The sequence below is a fragment of the Aethalodelphis obliquidens genome, unplaced genomic scaffold (genome assembly GCF_003676395.1).
Source record: "Aethalodelphis obliquidens isolate GAN/ISIS:26980383/991018 unplaced genomic scaffold, ASM367639v1 scaffold42, whole genome shotgun sequence".
Taxonomy (NCBI): domain Eukaryota; kingdom Metazoa; phylum Chordata; class Mammalia; order Artiodactyla; family Delphinidae; genus Aethalodelphis; species Aethalodelphis obliquidens.
The window spans coordinates 5,034,997-5,058,619 of NW_020837986.1; the positions used below are offsets into that span (position 1 = coordinate 5,034,997).

The window sequence follows — 23,623 nt, forward strand, 5'->3', positions numbered from 1 at the left end:
AACTTTGTGGCTCTCTGGGAATAGAGAGAAGGTTTGAGATCCATGTGTGATAAAATGATTAGGCATGAAATGTCAAGTAAAAGGATTTATGCCAACCAGAACAGGTGGTTTCATATAAGCAATGCATGACTGTAACAAAAGGCCTGGGAAAATGTGGAGTTGTAAAAAGGTTAATTTTGGACTTCTTTTCTGTCCCAGGGCAGATTTCCTAGATGAATTATTTAAGCTTTTTTCTTGATTAATGGGCTATTAAAAGCTAACTTTTACAATCCCCCCCCACCCTTTTTTTTGCTAACTTTGGACTCTCCCATATAGTAACCAGACTATGATACTGTTCTTGCTGTAGTGTGGCCATGGGCAAAGTGAATCTAGATCTGTTGTGAAATTAGCTGTGTCTCATCGCAGTATTACAGTCTGCCTGGAGTCTCATCTTTTACACTGCAGTTATATTTTTGCTTTTTACATTTCGCTCTTCTGTTATAGCACTGCAAAGTCTTGGAATATGATCACTTTCCCCACAACTTTTTAATGTTCTATAGCTTTCTAAATATTTTTATAATTTATTATTAGTATAGTCTGAAGTTCTCTGAACTCATCAGTATATTACTTCAGGCAAATCACGGGAGAAATTGAATGGCCAGTTGAAAGTGAAGTGGGAGGCCACAAGTGACGTTACTACATTTCTGGAAGATCCTTTGGCAGTTCGTTTTTTGTATTTATTGATTTACTTTTCTCATAACTATTTCAAATACCAAAGAAAATCTGAAGCAGAATCTTATCTCTTTAGAAACTACATCTCATTTGTGAGTTTTGCTATTATATTACAGAAAATCTATCAGAAACAACAGGCCCTTGGGCTACTGTGTCTTGGGGATCTCTGATTTAGAGAAGTTTCGAAGACGTTTTTCAGTTTTCTTGGATGGATGTATGGCTTGGGGCAGAGACTCTGAGGCCAGCGGGGGCAGGGCAGGGCGGGTGTCGAGAGGGTGGAGCCAGAGAGCAGCTGGAGATGTGATAAGAGGCGGGGACTTCATTCAGAGTGCTGCAGAGGCCAAGCAAGGAAGGGCTTGTCCAACTGGCTTTCTAGAAAGATCCTTTGGCTGCTGGGGAGGGGTGGACTGTGGTGGCCAGAGGGCAGGAGGGAGCCGAGGGAGAGTGACCAGTGGTCGGGCAAGATGTTGGTGGCCTGGACGGGAGGGGCCGCAGTGGGGAGAAATGGTCAGACTGGGGGTGTCCTGGCTTGGGGGGCCCTGGAGAGGAGCAGGGCCGGCAGAAGGACGTGCTGTGTGTGAGGTGCTGATGGGACATCACCACAAATGCTGCCTCCCAAGTTACTGTCCCCAGAGGCGGCCACGTGGTGACCAGTGGGGGAAGAGTGCAGCTTAAACTCCTCAGAATCAGAGCTCTGGCCACCTCCTCCTCTTCCTTCTGAGCCCCCAGCCCTGTCTGCCCCTCATCCAGCCCTGTGACGACCGCCCCCCCCTTCCTCATCCAGCCCTGTGACCACCGTCCCCCCTTCTTGACCTTGGCCTTCCCTGACCTCACCAGCTTTTCTTCCAGTTCTCCTAAATGCTGCCCTGGGGGTCAGGAAAATGCCCCAAGCAGAGTTTGTGGTTATGTCTTGCTGTGTTAAACCATGAGGAAAAAGGGTTCCACAATCTCAGGCTTGATTCTCACTGCAGGTGCCTATGTTTTTCAACTTTCATGGGAAGACTTTGTAATAACCAAGTGGAGTCACACATGGATTGATGTTCTGAACCCTTTGGAACCGGTTTTAGGATTTAAGGATTCTACCTGCATAAATATCTTTGGTATATGACAATGACAGTATCTAGGACAATGACAGTATCTAAATCAACTGAGGAGAGTATGTTCTCACCCTATTCTCTGTCCCTCCAGTATAGCAAGGTTTGAATTTTTTTTTTTTTTTTTTTTTTTTTTTGCGGTACGCGGGCCTCTCACTGTTGTGGCCTCTCCCGTTGCGGAGCACAGACTCCGGACGCGCAGGCTCAGGGGCCATGGCTCACGGGCCCAGCCGCTCCACGGCATGTGGGATCCTCCCGGACCGGGGCACGAACCCACGTCCCCTGCATCGGCAGTCGGACTCTCAACCACTGTGCCACCAGGGAAGCCCTGAAATTTTTTTTTTTAAGTTGTCCAACAATACCATTTTATTTCATGTACATAAGCTCAGGTGCCAGCAGGATGAAAAAATAAATAAAATTTTGGGTAATAACTGATAACAACTACCTTTAAGAGAAAACATACCTCCATTAGTGAGTTTCTTGAAAATTTTCTTTTAATTGAAGTATAGTTGATTTGCTATGATGTGTTAGTTTCAGGTGTACAGCAAAATTATTCAGTTATATATACATATATTTCAGATTCTTATTCATTATAGGTTATTACAAGATACTGAATATCGTTCCATGTGCTATGCAGTAGGTCCTTGTTTATTTTATATATAGTAGTGTGTGTCTGTTATTCCCAAACTCCTAATTTATCCCTCTCCCCCGAAATCGTTTTATTTTTTAAAATTATTTAGTATTTCTCTTTATACTTCCATCCTTCATACAAAGCTTTAGTCTAATTCAGGCGAAAAGCTACAGTGGATTCCACGGGACTGCCTGCATTCCCCCGTACCAGGTTATTACTATATTGAAAACTCTTCGAAATACATAGAAAATAGCTAGAGCTTAGATATCTGTTCCCTAGAGAACATTTTTGTTTGCAGTAGAATATAACACACTTGTGAGGGAAGCAAAAAAACTAGCATTGAATGAATGAATACCTGGTCTGTGTCCAGCACTTAGCCAGGTGCTGGGACTACAGAGATGAGAAAAAATATCCCCGTTTTCTTAGCCACTCTGTGAGCTCCATGGTCTGCAGCTCAAAGAAATGAAGTAACTTGTTCAAGGCCACAGAGCTGGTTCAGGTTAGAGTCAGAATTTGAACCCACATCATCTTGATCCAAAGCACATATTCTTTTCACCACCAGCACTCTCTAAAGGTTTCTTAAAAAGCTGGGGTGTGCTGTCACGCTTTCGTGGTATGGTACTAGATTAACTAGCACACTTTGCGTGAGTTCTGTACACCCGTCCATTTTTACTTCTCCATTTCGAGAATTTGTCACTGAAGAGGCAAGTTGGAATACAGTGAGGGCACCCGGCCCCCCCTTGTCTCCATGGTGTAGGAGAGGTCTTTCTAGGGCACTTAGGAGTTCACAGTTAGCCTAGTACAGTAATAACCATGAAGTGCAGAGAGAGAATGCAGTCAGTTTTTCCTTGCCAAAATGTTCTTCTCTTTAGTTCATTTTGTGGAGGCTTTTGTGGAGGCTCATGAGAAATTCTGTTACTTCCATAAAAGTCTTGAAGGTAGTAAACCGGAGTTACTTTAAAATATCCACCTCTTTTCAAATTTCTGAACCAGATTATTTGCATAAAATCCAGAGAAAAATGTTTAGTTTTGCTTGTGGTACCTGTATTAGTTGGTTTTTCTAGTTTGTAATAGTGATTCCTTACATTCTCCTACTTTTATTCTTTGTGTCATTTGCCATCGAGACTGTTAGGATCTTTGATAATATATGACATAAATAGCTCATATTTTGAGGAGTTTTTAAAAATTGATGAACCTTTTTCTTTATAGTAATAATGAAGGACTTACAATTTTTAGCAAAGAAAAAAACCTGATTTTTCAGTAGACTTCCATGGTGCTTTTATCCACTAGCTATTTCAGAAGAACAACATACTGAGACAGTGTTTGAAAATTCCAGGAAAATTGGGAAGCAGAATTTTAAGATAACTTCAGGACATGAATCCAAACACAAAGTGATGGGTGCATGTTTGAATTTTGTGAAAGAGTAAAGGGAGATTTCTTTTTCTCTCTCTTTTTTTTTTTTTTGGTGGGGCGGCATGCTGGTGCTTAGTTCCCCACCAGGAATCGAACCCGTGCCCCCTGCAGTAGAAGCGTGGAGTCTTAACAACTGGACCACCAGGGAATTCCCAAGGGAGATTTCTGTTTGTCTACTTTTTTACTCTATTAAAGATTCTTGTAGGGAGTTTTCACTGATCTAATTTTATGGATCAAATACATTATCAGTAAAATTTTTAATATATTTTGGATTTTCTTGTACAGCTATGTGATCAAGGCATTTTATTTTTGGAATACCTATATTTTTAAATTCCAAAATTGTCTTTCTGTAAAAGGTCAAGCTTCAGGTTAAATGAAGGTCTAGCTATTGTAGCACTGACCTTTGGTTCCTACCTACTTAGGTTGATGCTTTTTATCTTGGGATTCATGGACACAGAGGGAGTCTTTAGCTCATCTGTGAACTGCCCAAAATAGTATGCAAAATATTGTTTGTGTGTGCATGTTTATGGGAAGCCAATCCATCGTTTCTTATGATTCTTAAAGGGATTTGTGGTTCCCCCCCACCCCCGACCCGCTCCCACCTTCTCCTCTCCCCCATCTCTTCCCACCTGCATGCAAAAATAATATTAAGGGTCATTGATTTAGGTCCTTACAAAACAGTTGTTTTGTTTGAGCAAAAGTTTTTTGCCCAGAGGCTGACTTCTTTGGATCTTTTTTGCCCTTTAGCAGTTCCTGCAGTCTCAGTCTGGATCAGTTGTCCTAGGCTTGGGGAGGTCCTTCTGCATCCTTCAGGGTGACATCCAGGCAAGGGTTACCCCCAAATTCTTCCCTACCTTATTGTTATACATGGGAAGCTGTTCCATTGCTTTGCCCATGCAGCCTGATAGAGTGAAGGTTGGAGCAGGTGACAAGACAGTGTTAGAGGGTCCTGGGCCTCTCGATCCCAGCCATCTGCCTCTGCAGATGGGACTGGAGGGGGTGGCCGTGGCAGAAGCTCCTGATGTTATCTTGATTTGGATTCTACTTCTTACTCATTCTGTTAGTGCTTCATTCGATATGTTCGGAGGAAAAGGGTTTTCTTTCTGACACTGTAAGCAGAACAGTTAAAAAGATGGGGATTCCCTGGTGGCACAGTGGTTGGGAATCCGCCTGCCAGTGCGGGAGACGCGGGTCTGAGCCTGTGCTCTGGAGCCTGTGAGCCACAGCTACTGAAGCCCGTGCGCCCGTGCTCCGCAGAAGGAGAGGCCACTGCAATGAGAAGCCCACGCCTCACCACCGGAATGAGGAGTGGACCCCACTCGCCACAGCTGGGGAGGGCCCGCTGTGCAGCAGCGAGGACCCAACGCAGCCAAAAATAAATAAATTTTTTTTAAAAAATGGTTAAAACGGTACATTTAAAAAAAATCTCCCCCCATTTTTATATTCCTCAGATGTTATATGAGATATATACCTTGTAACTTTCCTGTTAATGTTGTTAATTTTAAGTGGTATTTTTCTTAAAATAATGTCTAGTTGAGCATGTAACCTTATTTTATACAGAACATGCATATATGTGAAGTTCTGTTAAACCAGATATTACTATAGGAAAAAGGATCACATATTAAAGTTCTCAGAGCCTTATTTTATAATTTATTTAAGTAATAGTCAAACAAACTGGTAAAACAAAATTATAGAGCAATAAGAAAATTCTTAAGAGTAATCTCTAGCAAGTGGCCGACCTGAAGTTATCCTGGAGATTTTCTCATAGAAGTCCATCTGTTGGGCCAGACCAGAAGTTGAGTAGAAGAAAAATCAGTTTATTTGGTTTGGTATATGGATTGAGGAAAACACCTAAGCTTTAGGTAGTTTGCTGAAGGGCATTGAGTCCTAAAAGGGGATTCTGTTTGATGTGTTCCTTCCCTAAGTATACAAGAGTAAAGAAACGTACCTGGACTGTTCATTTTGGGTTTGGGGAAATCATCAGTATTCATAAGAAATCCTTTTAAGGATTGTGTCTGGAAAGGTAGGTCCAGCTCGTTGATTTTATTTACCGAAAGAAATTTTCTGTGATTTAACGCAGAGACTCTATTAATGTTCATTGTGTATCTTGGCTTACTAACTTTTGCAGTGTTAGCAGTCTAAATTCAACCTTGGGTTAGCATGAAAAAGTCAAGCCATCATCTTTGTTGACCATGTGACAGATTTGGATCACATAAATGATGACCTGTCAGGTTGTTTCTTTGAGCAGACCCTGTATATTATTGTTTTAAGACCCTGGGCCGGGGGGAGGTTTCTGCTTAATGGAAATAACATTTTTGCCTGGAGTTGTAAAAATACCTTGAGGAAATGGTAGAGGATATGAAAGAGATCATTAATGATCGGCTCCAAAAAGATAATCATAAAAAAAAAGTTCTTCTAGATCTAAGGGCTACTCACACTTAGTCTGGATCTGTGCAGGTCTGTGAACTGTTTGTTACCTGTCTGTGATGAGGTAAGTTCAGAACTTGAGAGAAGGTATTTAGCTGCTTTTACTACATTTTTTAGAAAAATGATTTGTCTGTTGAATCTGATAATTTAAAGAGTATAAGTTTATGGTATAGTCCTTGTTTAAAGTATTTTTTCCTGATAATTAACTTTTCTAGTATTTTATAAAAGTATTGGTCAGTGGTGGATTAGGAAAAAACAAAAGCTAGTCCTTTACCATAGAGAGTACTACTCAAGATGATAGGCAGTATCAGTATCATCTTGGAGCTTGTTAGAAATGCAGGTTTTAGGCTCCGTTCCAGACAACCGAAATAAACTACCCGGGGTGGAGACCCAGTAGTATGTGTTATAACAAACTATCCTGATGACTTTGTGTACCTTTAAATTTGAGAAACATTGTTCTAGATCATCATTGTCCAGTAGAACTCTATACTACGATGTAACATGTCCTATATCTATGCAGGACTTCAAGTCACATGTGGCTTTTGAAGCTCCTAAAAGGTAGCTAGTATGAGGAACAGAATTTAAATTTTTATTTAATATCCGTGAATTTAAGTTTAAATAGCCACATACGGCTAGTGGCTCTGGCATTTGACAGCACAACTCTAGACCCTTTAACACCCCTGCCACCCACCCACCCCCCGCTTTTTGGGGAAAATAGTGGACTTTTTTTTTCTTTTCACTTAGAAAGGAAAATACAATATGGGACAAGACTGTCCTTTAGGCTAAAATGAGACTAAACAAATCATATAATAAAGTTTAGCACTATTTTTTCCATTTGTGCTTACCTGTTTATTTTTATCTAAAAGTTGATTTGATGTTAAGAAAATAATAGGATCAGAAAATAAATTTGGATCTGTGTCCTGTAAGGTTTTGCAAATACCAAGGTAGCTGTTCCAGCGAGGCCTTGTGACCCTTCATGGCTGTGACTAACATGCATGTCCTTCAGCATGACTGCTGAAGCTTTTTTCTTTCATATAAAGATTTAACACAGGCAGCTTTTAAGTGTAATACTTAATTCTCAATATAAAACGCTGGTTATTGAGGGTTCTCATTACTTTAGACTAGTTAATGGAGATTTTTCCTATGTAAAGTATTTTTGGTTTACCAGCTTACTTAGAGGTTGGTTTTTCAGTTTATAAAGGTATAATCTTTTTTTTTAATAATATTCATCAAAGCTCCCTTGAAGGATTGAGCCTTATCCTCTGTCCTCTTCCAATATACTTAAAAATTGATTTGTTAAAAGAAAGGATTTCTTTTACTCATTCAGGGCTGTATATGCTTCCCTGCCTCCAGCCCCATCTACTTGTACTTCAAATTTTAAACTCATTAAAATCAAGAATAGCAGTGATTCTAATATATTGATTAATAGTCATTGTAGAACTGGAAATTATTTTGTGATTGACAAGTGGAAGGAAGTATGGCTATAGAAGTAAATGAAGATCCACATGTAGAATTATAGCTTTTTAGAATGCTGTCTAGACATAATAAAATGGATCTTTCTAAACGTAATTTTATTAAATTTGTTTGCCAGGTTTTAAGTTTTCAAGCAGGAGATTTTTAGTCTTTTAGCAGTGACTCTTGAAGCATGAGAGACAGTGAGGAGGGTTCCCATATGCTTTATACACTCACAGATGTTAGAATCAGAAGGCTTCTTAAAGATAATAAATAGGGCTGCAGGAAGAGCAAATTACTGATGCAGCAGTATCTCTTGTTTATGGCATGAATTAATGTTGTATTGTTTTCCATTGGTGTTCATTAAAAAGCAGCACTGTTTTCCCTTAAATTCTGTTGTAGGGGACAGTCTTATACTCTCAGAGTGAGTTAATGTATATGGTAGGTTGTATGGGCAGGGGCTACTGTTTAACTGAGACACAAGTATCACTGATTGGGAGAGCTTAACATTTTGTAACATGCAGCTTTGAGCTCTTTTGTTTGACTTTCTCCGAAGGATTTCAAGTTCTTGATCCCTAGGCACATATTTGGACTACTGCTTTGGTGTCTTAAGGAATTGGAAAACCCAGTCTGTTGGAATTGAGATCTGGTAGTTGACAGATCCCAAGTCTTGAAGTTTTGGAGGTTCTTTGCTTCAGGTTTGTTCCTGTCACCTTCACTGATTTGCAGAGCTATGGCTGGAATGTGGTATGAGATGTTACTAAAAGACTGATTTCATAAACCATGCTCAAATACCAGACTCCTTATTTACACATATAGTCATGCTCTGTCCACCCTTATCTGCTCTCCCTGCAACATTTCATGCTATCAGGGCTCTCCCCGGGTGCTCCTGACTTTTCTTCCGTTGTTCACTCTTGAACTAAGCTCTGTTGCTACCATCATAGCTGTGGTTGTGGCAGTTACTTCTAGTTTAAGATTTAAGTGTTGTCAAGTCTTACATGATTCAGCATCTTAACTAGATTCTGCTAAACCAGAGTTTCTTTTTGGTTTCTCAGGATTGCAGAAGAGTAGAGTTGGAAGGGATTTCAGAGGGCATCTAGTCAATATTGTCATCTTATGGATGATGGAACAGAGTAACTAGTTGTGTCCTAGTCAAAAATTTTGATAGGTCATAGAACTGGTTTATGGTCAAGTTAGGATTAGAATTCAACTCTCGTTTCACTAAATAAGACTTTCCCTAACTCTGATGCTTAGGGTCCTAAAAACCCACACAGGAGGATTTCACTTAAGAACTTACAGAGAGAGTAGGGGAAGCAGTGCTCTGAGATTAGAAGTGAATTTGTGAAAGGCTGCATAATTTTTTTTTTCTCTTAATTAAAAATTTTTTTAACATCTTTATTGGGGTATAATTGCTTTACAAAGGCTGCATAATTTTTTCATATATTCTCCAAAATAAAATATATTGTCACTGAAATTTTACATGTCTTAAAGGAGTCAGAATAGTGGTACTATTTTGGTAACTCTTGTTTACTACTTTTTGCTTACTAGAAACTTTTTGGCATGTCCCTCCATCATATCACGGTGAGATACTTATAAATTCACCTTTGCTTTATTGCAAATAACGTGCATGAGAGGCTGTTTTCACATCTGCATGTTCATTCAGCTTTATGCCTTAGGGTTATTAGAATAAGTTTTTCCCAGAGCCCTCAGTAGTCATGATAATAATAACAGCAGCTACCAGTCATTGGGTGCTTACTGTGTGCCACGTGTGGTCTGAGCTTCTTTCGTGGTGTGGTGGTGGTTAGGGATGTGCGTCGATATTCTTCTTTCTTTTGCGTACATGGTGGGATTGCACTTCTCCATTTCCTTGAAGTTGAGCATGGCTCTGTGACTTGCTTTGGATACTGAAATTTGACTGGAGGTCATGTGAGGCACTTCTAGGCAGATACCTTTTTTTTTTCCTGAAAAAAATCTGCAGTAGTTACATGTTGTAAGCAAACCCATGCTTTAAACCACTGAGCTTTTTTTTTTTTAACATCTTTATTGGAATATAATTGCTTTACAATGGTGTGTTAGTTTCTGCTTTATAACAAAGTAAATCAGTTATACATATACTTATGTATACATATGTTCCCATATCTCTTCCCTCCTGCGTCTCCCTCCCTTCCCACCCTCCCTATCCTACCCCTCTAGGTGGTCACAAAGCACGGAGCTGATCTCCCTGTGCTATGCGGCTGCTTCCCACTAGCTATCTATTTTACGTTTGGTAGTGTATATATGTCCATGCCTCTCTCTTGCTTTGTCACAGCTTACACTTCCCCCTCCCCGTGTCCTCAAGTCCATTCTCTAGTAGGTCTGTGTCTTTATTCCTGTCTTACCCCTAGGTTCTTCATGACCTTTTTTTTTTTTTTCTTAGATTCCATATATATGTGTTAGCATACGGTATTTGTTTTTCTCTTTCTGACTGACTTCACTCTGTATGACAGACTCTAGGTCCATCCACCTCACTACAAATATCTCAATTTCGTTTCCTTTTATGGCTGAGTAATATTCCATTGTATATATGTGCCACATCTTCTTTATCCATTCATCCGATGATGGACACTTAGGTAGCTTACATGTCCTGGCTATTGTAAAGAGCTGCAGTGAACATTTTGGTACATGACTTTTGAATTATGGTTTTCTCAGGGTATATGCCCAGTAGTGGGATTGCTGGGTAGTATGGTAGTTCTATTTTTAGTTGTTGTTTTTTTTTGTGTGTGATACGCGGGCCTCTCACTGTTGTGGCCTCTCCCGTTGTGGCTCACAGGCTCCGGACGCGCAGGCTCAGCGGCCATGGCTCACGGGCCCAGCCGCTCTGCGGCATGTGGGATCTTCCCGGACCGGGGCACGAACCCGTGTCCCCTGCATCGGTGGTCCACTGCACCACCAGGGAAGCCCTGTCCTCAGTTCTTTTCATTCTTTTTTCTTTATTCTGCTCTGCAGTAGTTATTTCCACTATTTTATCTTCCAGCTCACTTATCCGTTCTTCTGCCTCAGTTATTCTGCTCTTGATCCCTTCTAGAGTATTTTTAATTTCATTTATTGTGTTGTTCATCATTGCTTGTTTCCTCTTTAGTTCTTCTAGGTTTTTGTTAAATGTTTCTTGCATTTTCTCTGTTTCCAAGATTTTGGATTATCTTTACTATCATTATTCTGAATTCTTTTTCAGATAGACTGTCTCTTTCCTCTTCATTTGTTAGGTCTCGTGGGTTTTTACCTTGCTCCTTCATCTGCTGTGTGTTTTTCTGTCTTCTCATTTTGCTTATCTTATTGTGTTTAGGGTCTCCTTTTTGCAGGCTGCAGGTTCGTAGTTCCTGTTTTTGGTGTCTGTCCCCAGTGGCTAAGGTTGGTTCAGTGGGTTGTGTAGGCTTCCTGTTGGAGGGGACTAGTGCCTGTGTTCTGGTGGATGAGGCTGGATCTTGTCTTTCTGGTGGGCAGGTCCACGTCTGGTGGTGTGTTTTGGGGTGTCTGTGGCCTTATTATGATTTTAGGCAGCCTCTCTGCTAATGGATGGGGCTGTGTTCCTGTCTTGCTAGTTGTTTGGCATAGGGTGTCTAGCACTGTAGCTTGCTGGTCGTTGAGTGAAGCCGGGTCTTGGCGTTGAGATGGAAATCTCTGGGAGATTTTCGCCGTTTGATATTACATGGAGCTGGGAGGTCTCTTGTGGACCAGTGTCCTGAAGTTGGCTCTCCCACCTCAGAGGTACAGCACTGACTCCTGGCTGGAACACCAAGAGCCTTTCATCCACACGGCTCAGAATAAAAGGGAGAAAAAAATAGAAAGAAAGAGGATAAAATAAAATAAAGTTATTAAAATAAAAAATTATTAAGAAAAAAAATTTTTTTAAGTAAAACAAAACAAAAAACGGACGGACAGAACCCTAGGACAAATGGTGAAAGCAAAGCTATACAGACAAAATCTCACACAGAAGCATACACATACACACTCACAAAAAGAGGAAGAGGGGAAAAAATAATGTATCTTGCTCCCAAAATCCACCTCCTCCATTTGGGATGATTCCTTGTCTATTCAGGTATTCCACAGATGCAAGGTACATCAAGTTGATTGTGGAGCTTTAATCCGCTGCTCCTGAGGCTGCTGGGAGAGATTTCCCTTTCTCTTCTTTGTTCTCACAGCTCCCGGGGTTCAGCTTTGGATTTGGCCCCGCCTCTGCGTGTAGGTCGCCTGAGGGCGTCTGTTCTTCACTCAGACAGGACGGGGTTAAAGGAGCAGCTGCTTTGGGGGCTCTGGCTCACTCAGGCCGGGGGGTGGGGGTGGGAGGGGTACGGATGCGGGGCGAGCCGGTGGCGGCAGAGGCCAGCGTGACGTTGCAGCAGCCTGAGGCGCGCCGTGCGCTCTCCCGGGGAAGTTGTCCCTGGATCATGGGACCCTGGCAGTGGCGGGCTGCACAGGCTCCCGGGAGGGGCGGTGTAAACCACTGAGTTTTTTAAACAGGAATTTTAACTGCAGCATAACCAATCCCATGCTGATGAATGTACATGGATTATTCTCCTTGATCCTCGTGGCTAAGTGCTGATATTAGCCCATTTTACAGTTGAGGAAACAGGCAAAGGAGTTTACTTGTCTGTAATTTCAGAGCTAGTAACCTAGGCAGTTTGAGCCCTACATTCTTAAGCAGTACGATTTGCTGCCATTCTCTATGCTGTGCCATCTCAGTACCAACTGTATCTAGAATATGGGCTCTGTCCATGATAACTTCCTGCCAGAGCTTCTGTTTACCTCTCTGTTCCATTCCTTCTTACAGATGCTCCTGCAGTTTTAGGTCCAAGGCTGTCTATCTCTTAACAGCATTTATCCTTCCCAGTGTTGTGCTGCACATCCTCCATTCCTCTTCTGTCATCTGTTCTCTACTTTTACTGCCTTCTGGAATTCCATCTTTCACGTGATGAGGACAGTTCCTTGCCGTCAATATCCTCACATCTCTAATATTTTCAAAGTAAATTTCTCAGAAGGTCACATTTAGCTTTATGAATAGGAGGCTGCCCAGCAGTCGTAAGACACTCCAGCATAGTGGTTAAGTGCATGGATTCTCTAACCAGACCACTGGGCTTGAATCCTAGCTCTGCCACTCACTGGGTGTGTGACCCTCTCCATGCCACAGTTTCCTCATCTGTAAAATGGAGATTATACCTGTCCCATATGGTTTTGTTGAGGATTAAATGAGTTAATTTATGTTATGCCTTGGAACAATACCTCACACATTGAAAGCATGATTTAAGTGTTAGATATTATAATTTTAAAGAATCGGGTATCACAGGGCCAAGATGAATGGAGGTAAATCATTACTGATTTTAATCTTTCTGAGGTTAATATTAAGATGTCAAAGGTTTGGGACTTCCCTGGTGGCGCTGTGGTTAAGACTCCGTGCTCCCAATGCAGGGGGCCCGGGTTCCCTGCAGGCTCCCTGGTCAGGGAGCTAGATCCCACATGCATGCCGCAACTAAGAGTTCGCATGCCACAACTAAGGAGCCCACCTGCCGCAACTAAGGAGGCCACCTGCTGCAGCTGAGGAGCCGGCGAGCCGCAACTAAGGAGTCCGTGAGCCGCAACTAAGACCCGGGGCAACTGAAAAAAATAAAAAAGATATCAGAGGTTTAATACCACCTTTAATTTTTCATTTTATTCAGTAGGAATTACTGAGCAACTCTATAAGGCACGATGCTCTTGGGGGGGAAATGACCTAGAGCTTACCCTTGAAGAATTTACAGGGGCGATAAGATATATATACATAAATACCTGTGCACAGAGAATTGTGCTATTATGAGGTAGCCCATAAAAAGTGTCCAAGATGAGAAAGATAAAGGGCTTTGAAAGTTCAGAAAGGGGAGGGATGGGGAGTCAGAGAAGGCTTTGAGTCAGACTGGGCATTTATTTGGATCGGAAGGATACACAGGATTTGGATATGTGCAGACTGGGTGAGGTAGCCAATCTCTGCGTGAAAGGAAAGATCAGATCAGAGGCCATAATAAATATGTTCTTTCATCCATTCAGCAAATATGTGTTGGACATTTACTTTGTGCCCAGCACTGGTGTAAACCCTGGGGATGCAGCAGTAAACAAAACCAAGTTCCTGCTCTTAGGGACTTTATGTTCTAGTGGTTATTTGAATATGCCGAACTGTAATGTATCAAGTGGTGGTAAGGACTCGGAAGAAAAATAAAGCAGGATAAGAAGACAGAAAATAGATTTAAATAACTAAGAAAAGCGTGATTAATTTCTAAAACTTTTTTAAATTAAAAAAAAAATTTTTTTAAGATTATCTCTTGAAGAAACCCAAGGCAGAGCCGAATGGCTTTTCTTGTGCAATGGGCCATATCTCTGCGGTTTCCCATGCTCCTAGTTCTCTGCCCCTTGTTTTCTGGCCTGTCTAAATATTTTCCTTCCTTTGAGATTGAGAATAAGTCCCAGTGTCTTCATGGGGCCTTCCCCCTCTGTATGTGCCAGAAGCACCCTCTTTCCCCTCTACACTTCTGGAGGCAGGTTTTGCCTATGTAACTGACTTGGCATTTCATATTGAACTGCCTTTGTCTTTTCTCGTACTGTTACTCGTTTATTCCACAAGTATGTGATGCCCATTCATTTAGTAAACAATTATTGAACTTTCATTTTGTTTCAGCCATTACTGGGCACTAGAACTTGAAGATAAATGCACTTGGTCTCTGCCCTCGAGGAATGCACAGTCTATTAGAAGAGACAGGGACTTCCCTGGTGGCGCAGTGGTTAAGAATCCGCCTGCCAATGCAGGGGACACGGGTTCAAGCCCTGGTCCCAGAAGATCCCACATGCCGCAGAGCAGCTAAGCCCCTGTGCCACAACTACTGAGAGCCTGTGCTTTAGAGCCCACAGCCATAACTGCTGAGCCCGTGTGCCACAACTACTGAAGCCTGCGTGCCCTAGAGCAGGGGTCCTCAAGGCCTGTTAGGAACCGGGCCGCACAGCAGGAGGTGAGCGACGGGCAAGCAAGCAAAGTTTCATCTGCTGCTCCCCATCACTCACATTACTGCCTGAACCATCCCCCTGCCCCCCCCCCACAGTTTTGTCTTCCATGAGACCGGTCCCTGGTGCCAAAAATGTTGGGGACCACTGCCCTAGAGCCCATGCACTGCAACTACGGAAGCCTACACACGCTAAAGCCTGTGTGCTGCAACTATTGAGCCTGCGTGCTGCCTGCGCGCCTAGAGCCCATGCTCCTCAACAAGAGAAGCCACCGAAATTAGAAGCCTGCGCACCGCAATGAAGAGTAGCTCCCGCTCTCCACAACTAGGGAAAGCCCCGCACCGCAACGAAGACCCAACGTGGCCAAAAATTAAAAAAAAAAAAAAAAAAAGAGAGAAATGTAAACTGCTACTACAAACATCATAATAAATGTCAAGTTAGAGCCATGTCCAAAGTTTTGTTAGAAGGCAAGGAGAGGAAGCAACCGTCTCCCCAGGGGAGTTGGTGAAGGCTTTTGAAAGGAAGGAACTTTTAGATTGGTTCTTGAAAACTGATTTGGAGTTTAATGATCAGAGACTGGGATTGGTGTCTGATGTGAAAAGCCCTTTATGCATAGGAAGTGTCCTGCAAGGGAACAGAGGCAAATGGTTAGTTCACTGTGGGTGGATTCGGGTGGGTAGTAGGGCTGGAGGAGTAGGTTGGAGATGTCGAAGGACTTTGGAGATCGTGGTAAGGAGTTTAGATTTGTGTTGGCAATGAGGAATCGTCAGAGGTTTTAACACAGGAGAGTAGGTTGTATTCTACCCTTTGTAGCAGCGATTGGTTTAGAACAGTGGCACTCAAACTTTGCTGCATATTAGAATCACTTGGAAAGCTTGAAGTAAATGCCAGTGCCCAGGCTGCATACAGGAAAATCAGATTCTCTAGAAGAGACACCCAGGCATTGGATTTTTGTTAACTTCTCAGGTGATTCCAGTGTGCATCCAAGTTTAAGTACCAGTGGTTTGGAGAGGCGTGACAGCCGGTTAATGAACGAGGAGGCCATTGCAGTGGCCTGACTAGGAGATAAGTCTTTGAATTGAAGCATTGGGAGCAGGGATGAGGGAAGACAGAGTCAACCATTATTATTGTTCTTCAGTTTGCTGTATGTCTTCTCCAATAAAGTGGTGGCCCCTTGGGTACAAGGTCCAATCTTTGTACTTTGAATTCTTCATAGAGATCTGTGGGTAGTAAGTTCTCAATAAATATTTGCCTTGATAAAAGTCAGTTTTCTTTTGTTCAAGTACCCATAGTTGAGCTCTTGGGGCATTTTTATTTCATTTGTTTCTTTCCTTTTTGCTATTAAGTAGAAATTCCTTTAGGGATGAGAGTGGATGGAGATGAGACTTTTTGGTCAGTTTTACTTCCTTGTAATTCTGATTAAAGATTTAGGAAGTTAAAATCCAGTGATTAAAACAGTGTCTTCATATGGACTTGGTTTATCTGTGCTGTCTCTCATTAGCCCAGATAATTAAGTTGGCCTTCAACTCTTGGCGTTTGTGTAAAACCCAGTAGTGTTAATATACCCTTTAAAATAAAGAATCTAGATAGAGTACCTAGATTCTTAAAGTATTCTTAAGGTTTACCTTCCACAACATGTGAAAGGTAAACCTCAAAAATAATACCCAGGTTCTGTTAATCTGTGCAGTAACTCAGGATGTGGTATAGAAAGTGACTTGGTTTGTGCACTTGAAATAATTTCTCTTTGCCAAACAAATTTATTTATGCATGGGGACAGTATTTTGAAATGCTGTGAAGCATTTCTGTGTCAACTTTTCATTCTGTATTCTAATGGAGGGGAGTTAGAACATAACAGAAATTAAGAACTTTAAAAATATTTGACAGCATTTATACCCCCCTGCCATTTTGTATTTTTAAAAATGTCAAATCTACAGAAAGTTAATGAGAATTGTACCATAACACCACCTCACCTTTACCTAGATTCACCAGTGATTAATGTTTTGCCAAATTTGCTTTATGTCTTTTTTCCTGTCTGTATATATAGTTCTTTTTAAAGCCATATCCTTCGAGAGTTCCTTGCGGACACTGTGACACTTCACCCCTTAATACTTTTGCTTCTTTATTCTGAGAGAAAGGGTACATAACTATAATAAAGTCGCGTCACTCGGGATACTTGACATAAAACCAACGTGTAGTGCATATTTAAATCTTACCATTCACTTGTTCTCTAGCTTTTTTATTTTTCCTGATCTAGTATTCAGTCAAGGATCGTGCGTTGTATTAAGTTGTCATGTGTCCTTTCCTTTCAGTATGGATTAGTGTGCTCTGGTAGTCACAGGGTTTCAGGAATAGGAATGAAAACCTCCTTTAAAGCATGCTGTGGCCCAGCTTCCATGTTTACCTCCTTCCATGCCCCCCACCACTGTCTGGGAGTTGGCCTTCTTAGACTGATAGCAAAGTTCTAAAGTAGAACCTAGCACCCAGTGCAGACCTGCTTGTACACATCTTCCTGATGCTTGGAGAGGCTTTGTCCTAAGCAAAGAGTTACTGTCCATTTTAGGATTAAAGCCATTCAGGTTGCCTAGGTACCTGATTAAGAGAATGTGGTAGCGTTTGACCTACTGTATAGCACAGGGAACAATATTCAATATCTTGGAATAACCTATAATGGAAAAGAATCTGAAAAAGAATATGTATATATACACACACACATATACATAACTGAATCACTTTGCTATACACCTGAAACGAACACAAAATTGTAAATTATACTTCAATTTAAAAAATGGTTAAGAAAATAAAGAGAATGTGGTAGTGTTGATGAGACTTTGGGAAAAGATTTTCATAGTTATCTCTAAATCACCTGAAACATTAGGAGTTAGGAATTGTCTTCTGAGGACATTTCTTGAGGACCACTGATCGTTATGATCTTGTCTCTGCATATTTCATGGGGCTTTAATTTTTTTTTAACTATTAAGAACTTCCCTACCCCACCCCACCTTTAAATAATCTACTGGTCGTGTCCTTTTGCTCCTTTACCCTTCTTGCTTTACACTCCGTCCTGGGCAGACTTCTTTCTTGCTTCAGCTCTTGATGACCCTAAGGTCTTTTGTTTCTGCCCCCATTCTCTTCTGAGCTCCAAACCCTCATTTCAGACCACATACTTTGCAGCTTCACCTTTCTGTTCCACATGCAACACTGAACTCGGTATCTTTCTGTGTAAACCTGAGCCCTGGTTTGAATAATTGGGTGGGGGGTGAGAATGAGATGGTATTTGACCAAGGGACTAGGAACACTCGGCTCGCCTCCTTTCCCTCCTCCTCCCCCCAATACCTTTCCCCCCCCCCCCCCCCCCCCCGCCCCCCCCCCCACACTTACTGGGAAATAGGCCAACCAAAGGCAAGGCTTTGCTAACAAGACCATTTCCGTCTGAATGTGGAGTCTTGGAAGTTAGGTTTTATGAAATGTTTCTCAGCATGGTTTTTTTTCATTATCACTCCCTTTAGGGAGCCTTTTTATTTTTAATTTTTAAAAAAAATTTTTTATGTCCATTTTTTTAACACATTTATTGGAGTATAGTTGCTTTACAATGTTGTGTTAGTATCTGCTATATAACAAAATGAATCAGCTGTATATATCCCCATATCCCCTCCCTCTTGCATCTCACTCCCACCCTCCCTATCCCACCCCTCTAGGTGGTCACAGAGTACTGAGCTGATCTCCCTGTGCTATGCAGCTGCTTCCCACTAGCTGTCTGTTTTACATTTGGTAGTGTATATATGTCCATGCCACTCTTTCACTTCGTCCCAGCTTACCCTTCCCCCTCCCCGTGTCCTCAAGTCCATTCTCTACGTCTGCCTCTTTATTCCTGTCCTGCCTCTAGGTTCATTAGAATCTTTTTCTTTTAAGATTCCATATATATGTGTTAGCATACCGTATTTGTTTTTCTCTTTCTGACTTAGGTCACTCTGTATGACAGACTATATAGGTCCATCCACATCACTACAAATAACTACAAATAAGAAATTTCATGTCTTTTTATGGCTGAGTAATATTCTATTGTATATATGTGCCACATCTTCTCTATCCATTCATCTGTCGATGGACACTTAGGTGGATTCCATGTCCTGGCTATTGTAAATAGTGCTGCAGTGAACATTGTGGTACATGACTCTTTTTGAATTATGGTTTTGTCTGGGTATATGCCCAGTAGTGAGATTGCTGGGTCATATGGTAATTTTGTTTTAATCTTGCTGTGATTTATGTCAAAGAGCGTTCTTCCTATGTTTTCCTCTAAGAGTTTTATAGTGTCTGGTCTTCCATTTAGGTCTCTAATCCTTTTTTTTTTATTTTTTTCTTTTTGCGGTACGCGGGCCTCTCACTGTTGTGGCCTCTCCCGTTGCGGCTCCGGATGCGCAGGCTCAGCGGCCATGGCTCACGGGCCTAGCTGCTCCACGGCATGTGGGATCTTCCCGGACCGGGGCGCGAACCCATGTCCCCTGCATCGGCAGTCGGACTCTCAACCACTGCGCCACCAGGGAAGCCCTCTAATCCATTTTGAGTTTATTTTTGTGTATGGTTAGGGAGTGTTCTAATTTCATTCTTTTACATGTAGCTGTCCAGTTTTCCCAGCACCACTCATTGAAGAGACTGTCTTTTCTCCATTGTATATCCTTGCCTCCTTTGTCACAGATTAGTTGACCATAGGTGCGTGGGTTTATCTCTGGGCTTTCTATCCTGTTCCATTGATCTATATTTCTGGTTTTGTGCCAGTACCATATTGACTTGATTACTGTAGCTTTGTGGTATAGTCTGAAGTCAGGGAGTCTGATTCCTCCAGCTCCATTTTTTTTCCCTCAAGACCTCTTTGGCTATGCGGGGTCTTTTGTGTCTCCATACAAATTTTAAGATTTTTTTGTTCTAGTTCTGTAAAAAATGGCATTGGTAATTTGATAGGGTTTGCATAAATTTGTAGATTGCTTTGGGTAGTATAGTCATTTTCACAGTATTGATTTTTCAATCCAAGAACATGGTATATCTCTCCATCTGTTTGTATCATCTTTAATTTTTTTCATCAGTGTCTTACAGTTTTCTGCATACAGGTCTTTTGTCTCCCTAGGTAGGTTTATTCCTAGCTATTTTATTCTTTTTGTTGCAGTGGTAAATGGGAGTGTTTCCTTAATTTCTCTTTCACATTTTTCATCATTAATGTATAGGAACGCAAGAGATTTCTGTGCATTAGTTTTGTATCCTGCAACTTTACCACATTCATTGATTAGCTCTAGTAGTTTTCTGGTGGCATCTTTGGGATTCTCTATGTATAGTATCACGTCATCTGCAAACAGTGACAATTTTACTTCTTCTTTTCCAATTTGTATTCCTTTTATTTCTTTTTCTTTTCTGATTGCCGTGGCTAGGACTTCCAAAACTCTGTTGAATAATAGTGGTGAGAGTGGACATCCTTGTCTTGTTCCTGATCTTAGAGGAAATGCTTTCAGTTTTTCACCATTGAGAATGATGTTTGCTGTGGGTTTGTCATATATGGCCTTTATTATGTTGAGGTAGGTTCCCTCTATGCCCACTTTCTGGAGAATTTTTATCAAAAATGGGTGTTGAATGTTGTCAGAAGCTTTTTCTGCATCTATTGAGATGATCATGTGGTTTTTCTTCTTCAGTTTGTTAATATGGTGTATCACATTGATTGATTTGCGTATATTGAAGAATCCTTGCATCCCTGGGATAAATCTCACTTGATCATGTTGTGTGATCCTTTTAATGTGTTCTTGGATTCTGTTTGCTAGTATTTTGTTGAGGATTTTTACATCTATATTCATGAGTGACATTGGTCTGTAATTTTCTTTATTTGTAGTATCTTTGTCTGGTTTTGGTATCAGGGTGATGGTGGACTCATAGAATGAGTTTGGGAGTGTTCTTCTGCAATTTTTTGGAAGAGTTTGAGAAGGATGGGTGTTAGCTCTTCCCTAAATGTTTGATAGAATTCACCTGTGAAGCCATCTGGTTCTGGACTTCTGTTTGTTGGAAGATTTTTAATCACAGTTTCAATTTCATTACTTGTGAGTGGTCTGTTCATATTTTCTGTTTCTTCCTGGTTCAGTCTTGGAAGGTTATACCTTTCTAAGAATTTGTCCATTTCTTCCAGGTTGGCATAGAGTTGCTTGTAGTAGTCTCTTAGGATGCTTTGTATTTCTGCGGTGTCTGTTGTAACTTTTCCTTTTTCTTTTATAATTTTATTGATTTGAGTCCTCTCCCCCTTTTCTTGATGAGCCTGGCTAATGGTTTATCAATTTTGTTTATCTTCTCAAAGAACCAGCTTTTAGTTTTACTGATCTTTGCTATTGTTTTATTTGTTTCTATTTCATTTATTTCTGTTCTGATTTTTATGATTTCTTTCCTCATACTAATTTTGGGTTTTGTTTGTTCTTCTTTCTCTAGTTCCTTTACTTGTAAAGTTAGATTGTTTATTTGAGATTTTTCTTGTTTCTTGAGGTAGGCTTGTATTGCTGTAAACTTCCCTCTTAGAACCACTTTTGCTGCATCCCATAGGTTTTGGATTGTCTTGTTTTCGTTGTCATTTGTCTCTAGGTATTTTTTGATTTCCTGTTTGATTTCTTCAGTGATCTCTTGGTTATGTAGTATCATATTGTTTAGCCTCCATGTGTTTGTGTTTTTACGTTTTTTTCCCTGTAATTGATTTCTAATCTCATAGTGTTTGTGGTCAGAAAAGATGCTTGATATGATTTCAATTTTCTTAAATTTACTGAGGCTTGATTTGTGACCCAAGATGTGATCTGTCTTGGAGAATGTTCAGTGTGCACTTGAGAAGAAAGTGTAATCTGCTGTTTTTGGATGGAATGTCCTTAAATATCAATTAAATCTATCTGGTCTGTTGTGTCATTTGAAGCTTGTGTTTCCTTATTAATTTTCTGTTTGGATGATCTGTCCATTGGTGTAAGTGAGGTGTTAAAGTCCCCCACTATTATTGTGTTACTGTCGATTTCCTCTTTTATAGCTGTTAGCAGTTGCCTTATGTATTGAGGTGCTCCTATGTTGGGTGCATATATATTTATAATTGTTATATCTTCTTCTTGGATTGCTTCCTTGATCATTATGTGGTGTCCTTCCTTGTCTCTTGTAACATTCTTTATTTTAAAGTCTATTTTATCTGATGTGAGTATTGCTACCCCAGCTTACTTTTGATTTCCATTTGCATGGAGTATCTTTTTCCATTCCCTCACTTTCAGTCTGTATGTGTCCCTAGGTCTGAAGTGGGTCTCTTGTAGACAGCACATATATGGGTCTTGTTTTTGTATCCATTCAGCAAGCCAGTGTCTTTTGGTTGGAGCATTTAATTCATTCACGTTTAAGGTAATTATCAGTATGTATGTGCCTATGACCATTTTCTTAATTTTTTTGGATTTGTTTTTGTAGGTCCTTTTCTTCTCTTGTGTTTCCCACTTAGAGAAGTTCTTTTAGCATTTGTTGTAGAGCTGGTTTGGTGGTGCTGAATTCTCTTAGCTTTTGCTTGTCCGTAAAGCTTTTGATTTCTCCATCAAGTCTGAATGAGATCCTTGCCAGGTAGAGTAATCTTGGTTGTAGGTTCTTCCCTTTCATCACTTTAAATATGTCATATCACTGTTTTCTGGCTTGTAGAGTTTCTGCTGAGAAATCAGCTGTTAACCTTATGGGAGTTCCCTTATATGTTATTTTTCATTTTTCCCTTGCTGCTTTCAATAATTTTTTTTTTGTGTTTAATTTTTGCCAATTTGATTACTGTGTGTCTTGGCGTGTTTCTCCTTGGGTTTATCCTGTATGGGACTCTCTGCACTTCCTGGGCTTGGGTGGCTATTTCCTTTTCCATGTTAGGGAAGTTTTTGTCTATAGTCTCTTCAAATGTTTTCTTGGATCCTTTCTCTCTCTCTTCTCCTTCTGGGACCCCTATAATGCGAATGTTGTTGTGATTAATGTTTTCCCAGAGGTCTCTTAGGCTGTCTTCATTCCTTTTCATTCTTTTTTCTTTAATCTGTTCTGCAGCAGTGAATTCCACTATTCTGTCTTCCAGGTCACTTATCCGTTCTTCTGCCTCAGTTATTCTGCTATTGATTCCTTCTAGTGTATTGTTCATTTCAGTTATTGTATTGTTCATCTCTGTTTGTTCTTTAATTCTTCTAGGTCTTTGTTAAACATTTCTTGCATCTTCTCGATCTTTGTCTCCATTGCTTTTCCGAGGTCCTGGATCATCTTCACTATCATTATTCTGAATTCTTTTTCTGGAAGGTTGCCTATCTCCTCTTCATTTAGTTGTTTTTCTGGGGTTTTATCTTGTTCCTTCATCTGGTACATAGCCCTCTGCCTTTTCATCTTGTCTCTCTTTCTGTGAATGTGGTTTTTGTTCCACAGGCTGCAGGATTGTAGTTCTTCTTGCTTCTGCTGTTTGCCGTCTGGTGGATGAGGCTATGTAAGGCTTTTGCAAGTTTCCTGATGGGAGGGACTGGTGGTGGGCAGAACTCAGTAAAACTTTAATCCGCTTGTTTGCTGATGGGTGGGGCTGTTGGTTGTTTAGCCTGAGGCGACCCAGCACTGGAGCCTTCCCCAGGCCCCTTGGTGGGGCTAATGGGAGACTCTGGGAGGGCTCACGCCAAGGAGTACTTCCCGGAACTTCTGCTGCCCGTGTCCTTGTCCTCATGGTGAGACACAGCCACCCCCCGCCTCTGCAGGAGACCCTCCAACACTAGCAGGTAGGTCTGGTTCAGTCTCCTATGGGGTCACTGCTCCTTCCCCTGGGTCCCGATGCACACATTACTTTGTGTGTGCCCTCCAAGAGTGGAGTCTGTTTCCCCCAGCCCTGTTGAAGTCCTGCAATCAAATCCCGCTAGGC

At 41.2% G+C, this 23,623-nt stretch overlaps 1 protein-coding gene across 1 annotated transcript in view; it reads right to left on the minus strand.

Moving 5' to 3' along the window:
- Positions 1-23,623, minus strand: part of LOC113605033 (translation initiation factor IF-2-like) — a 32,817-nt gene that overhangs the window by 1,511 nt on the left and 7,683 nt on the right. The window lies entirely within an intron of this gene.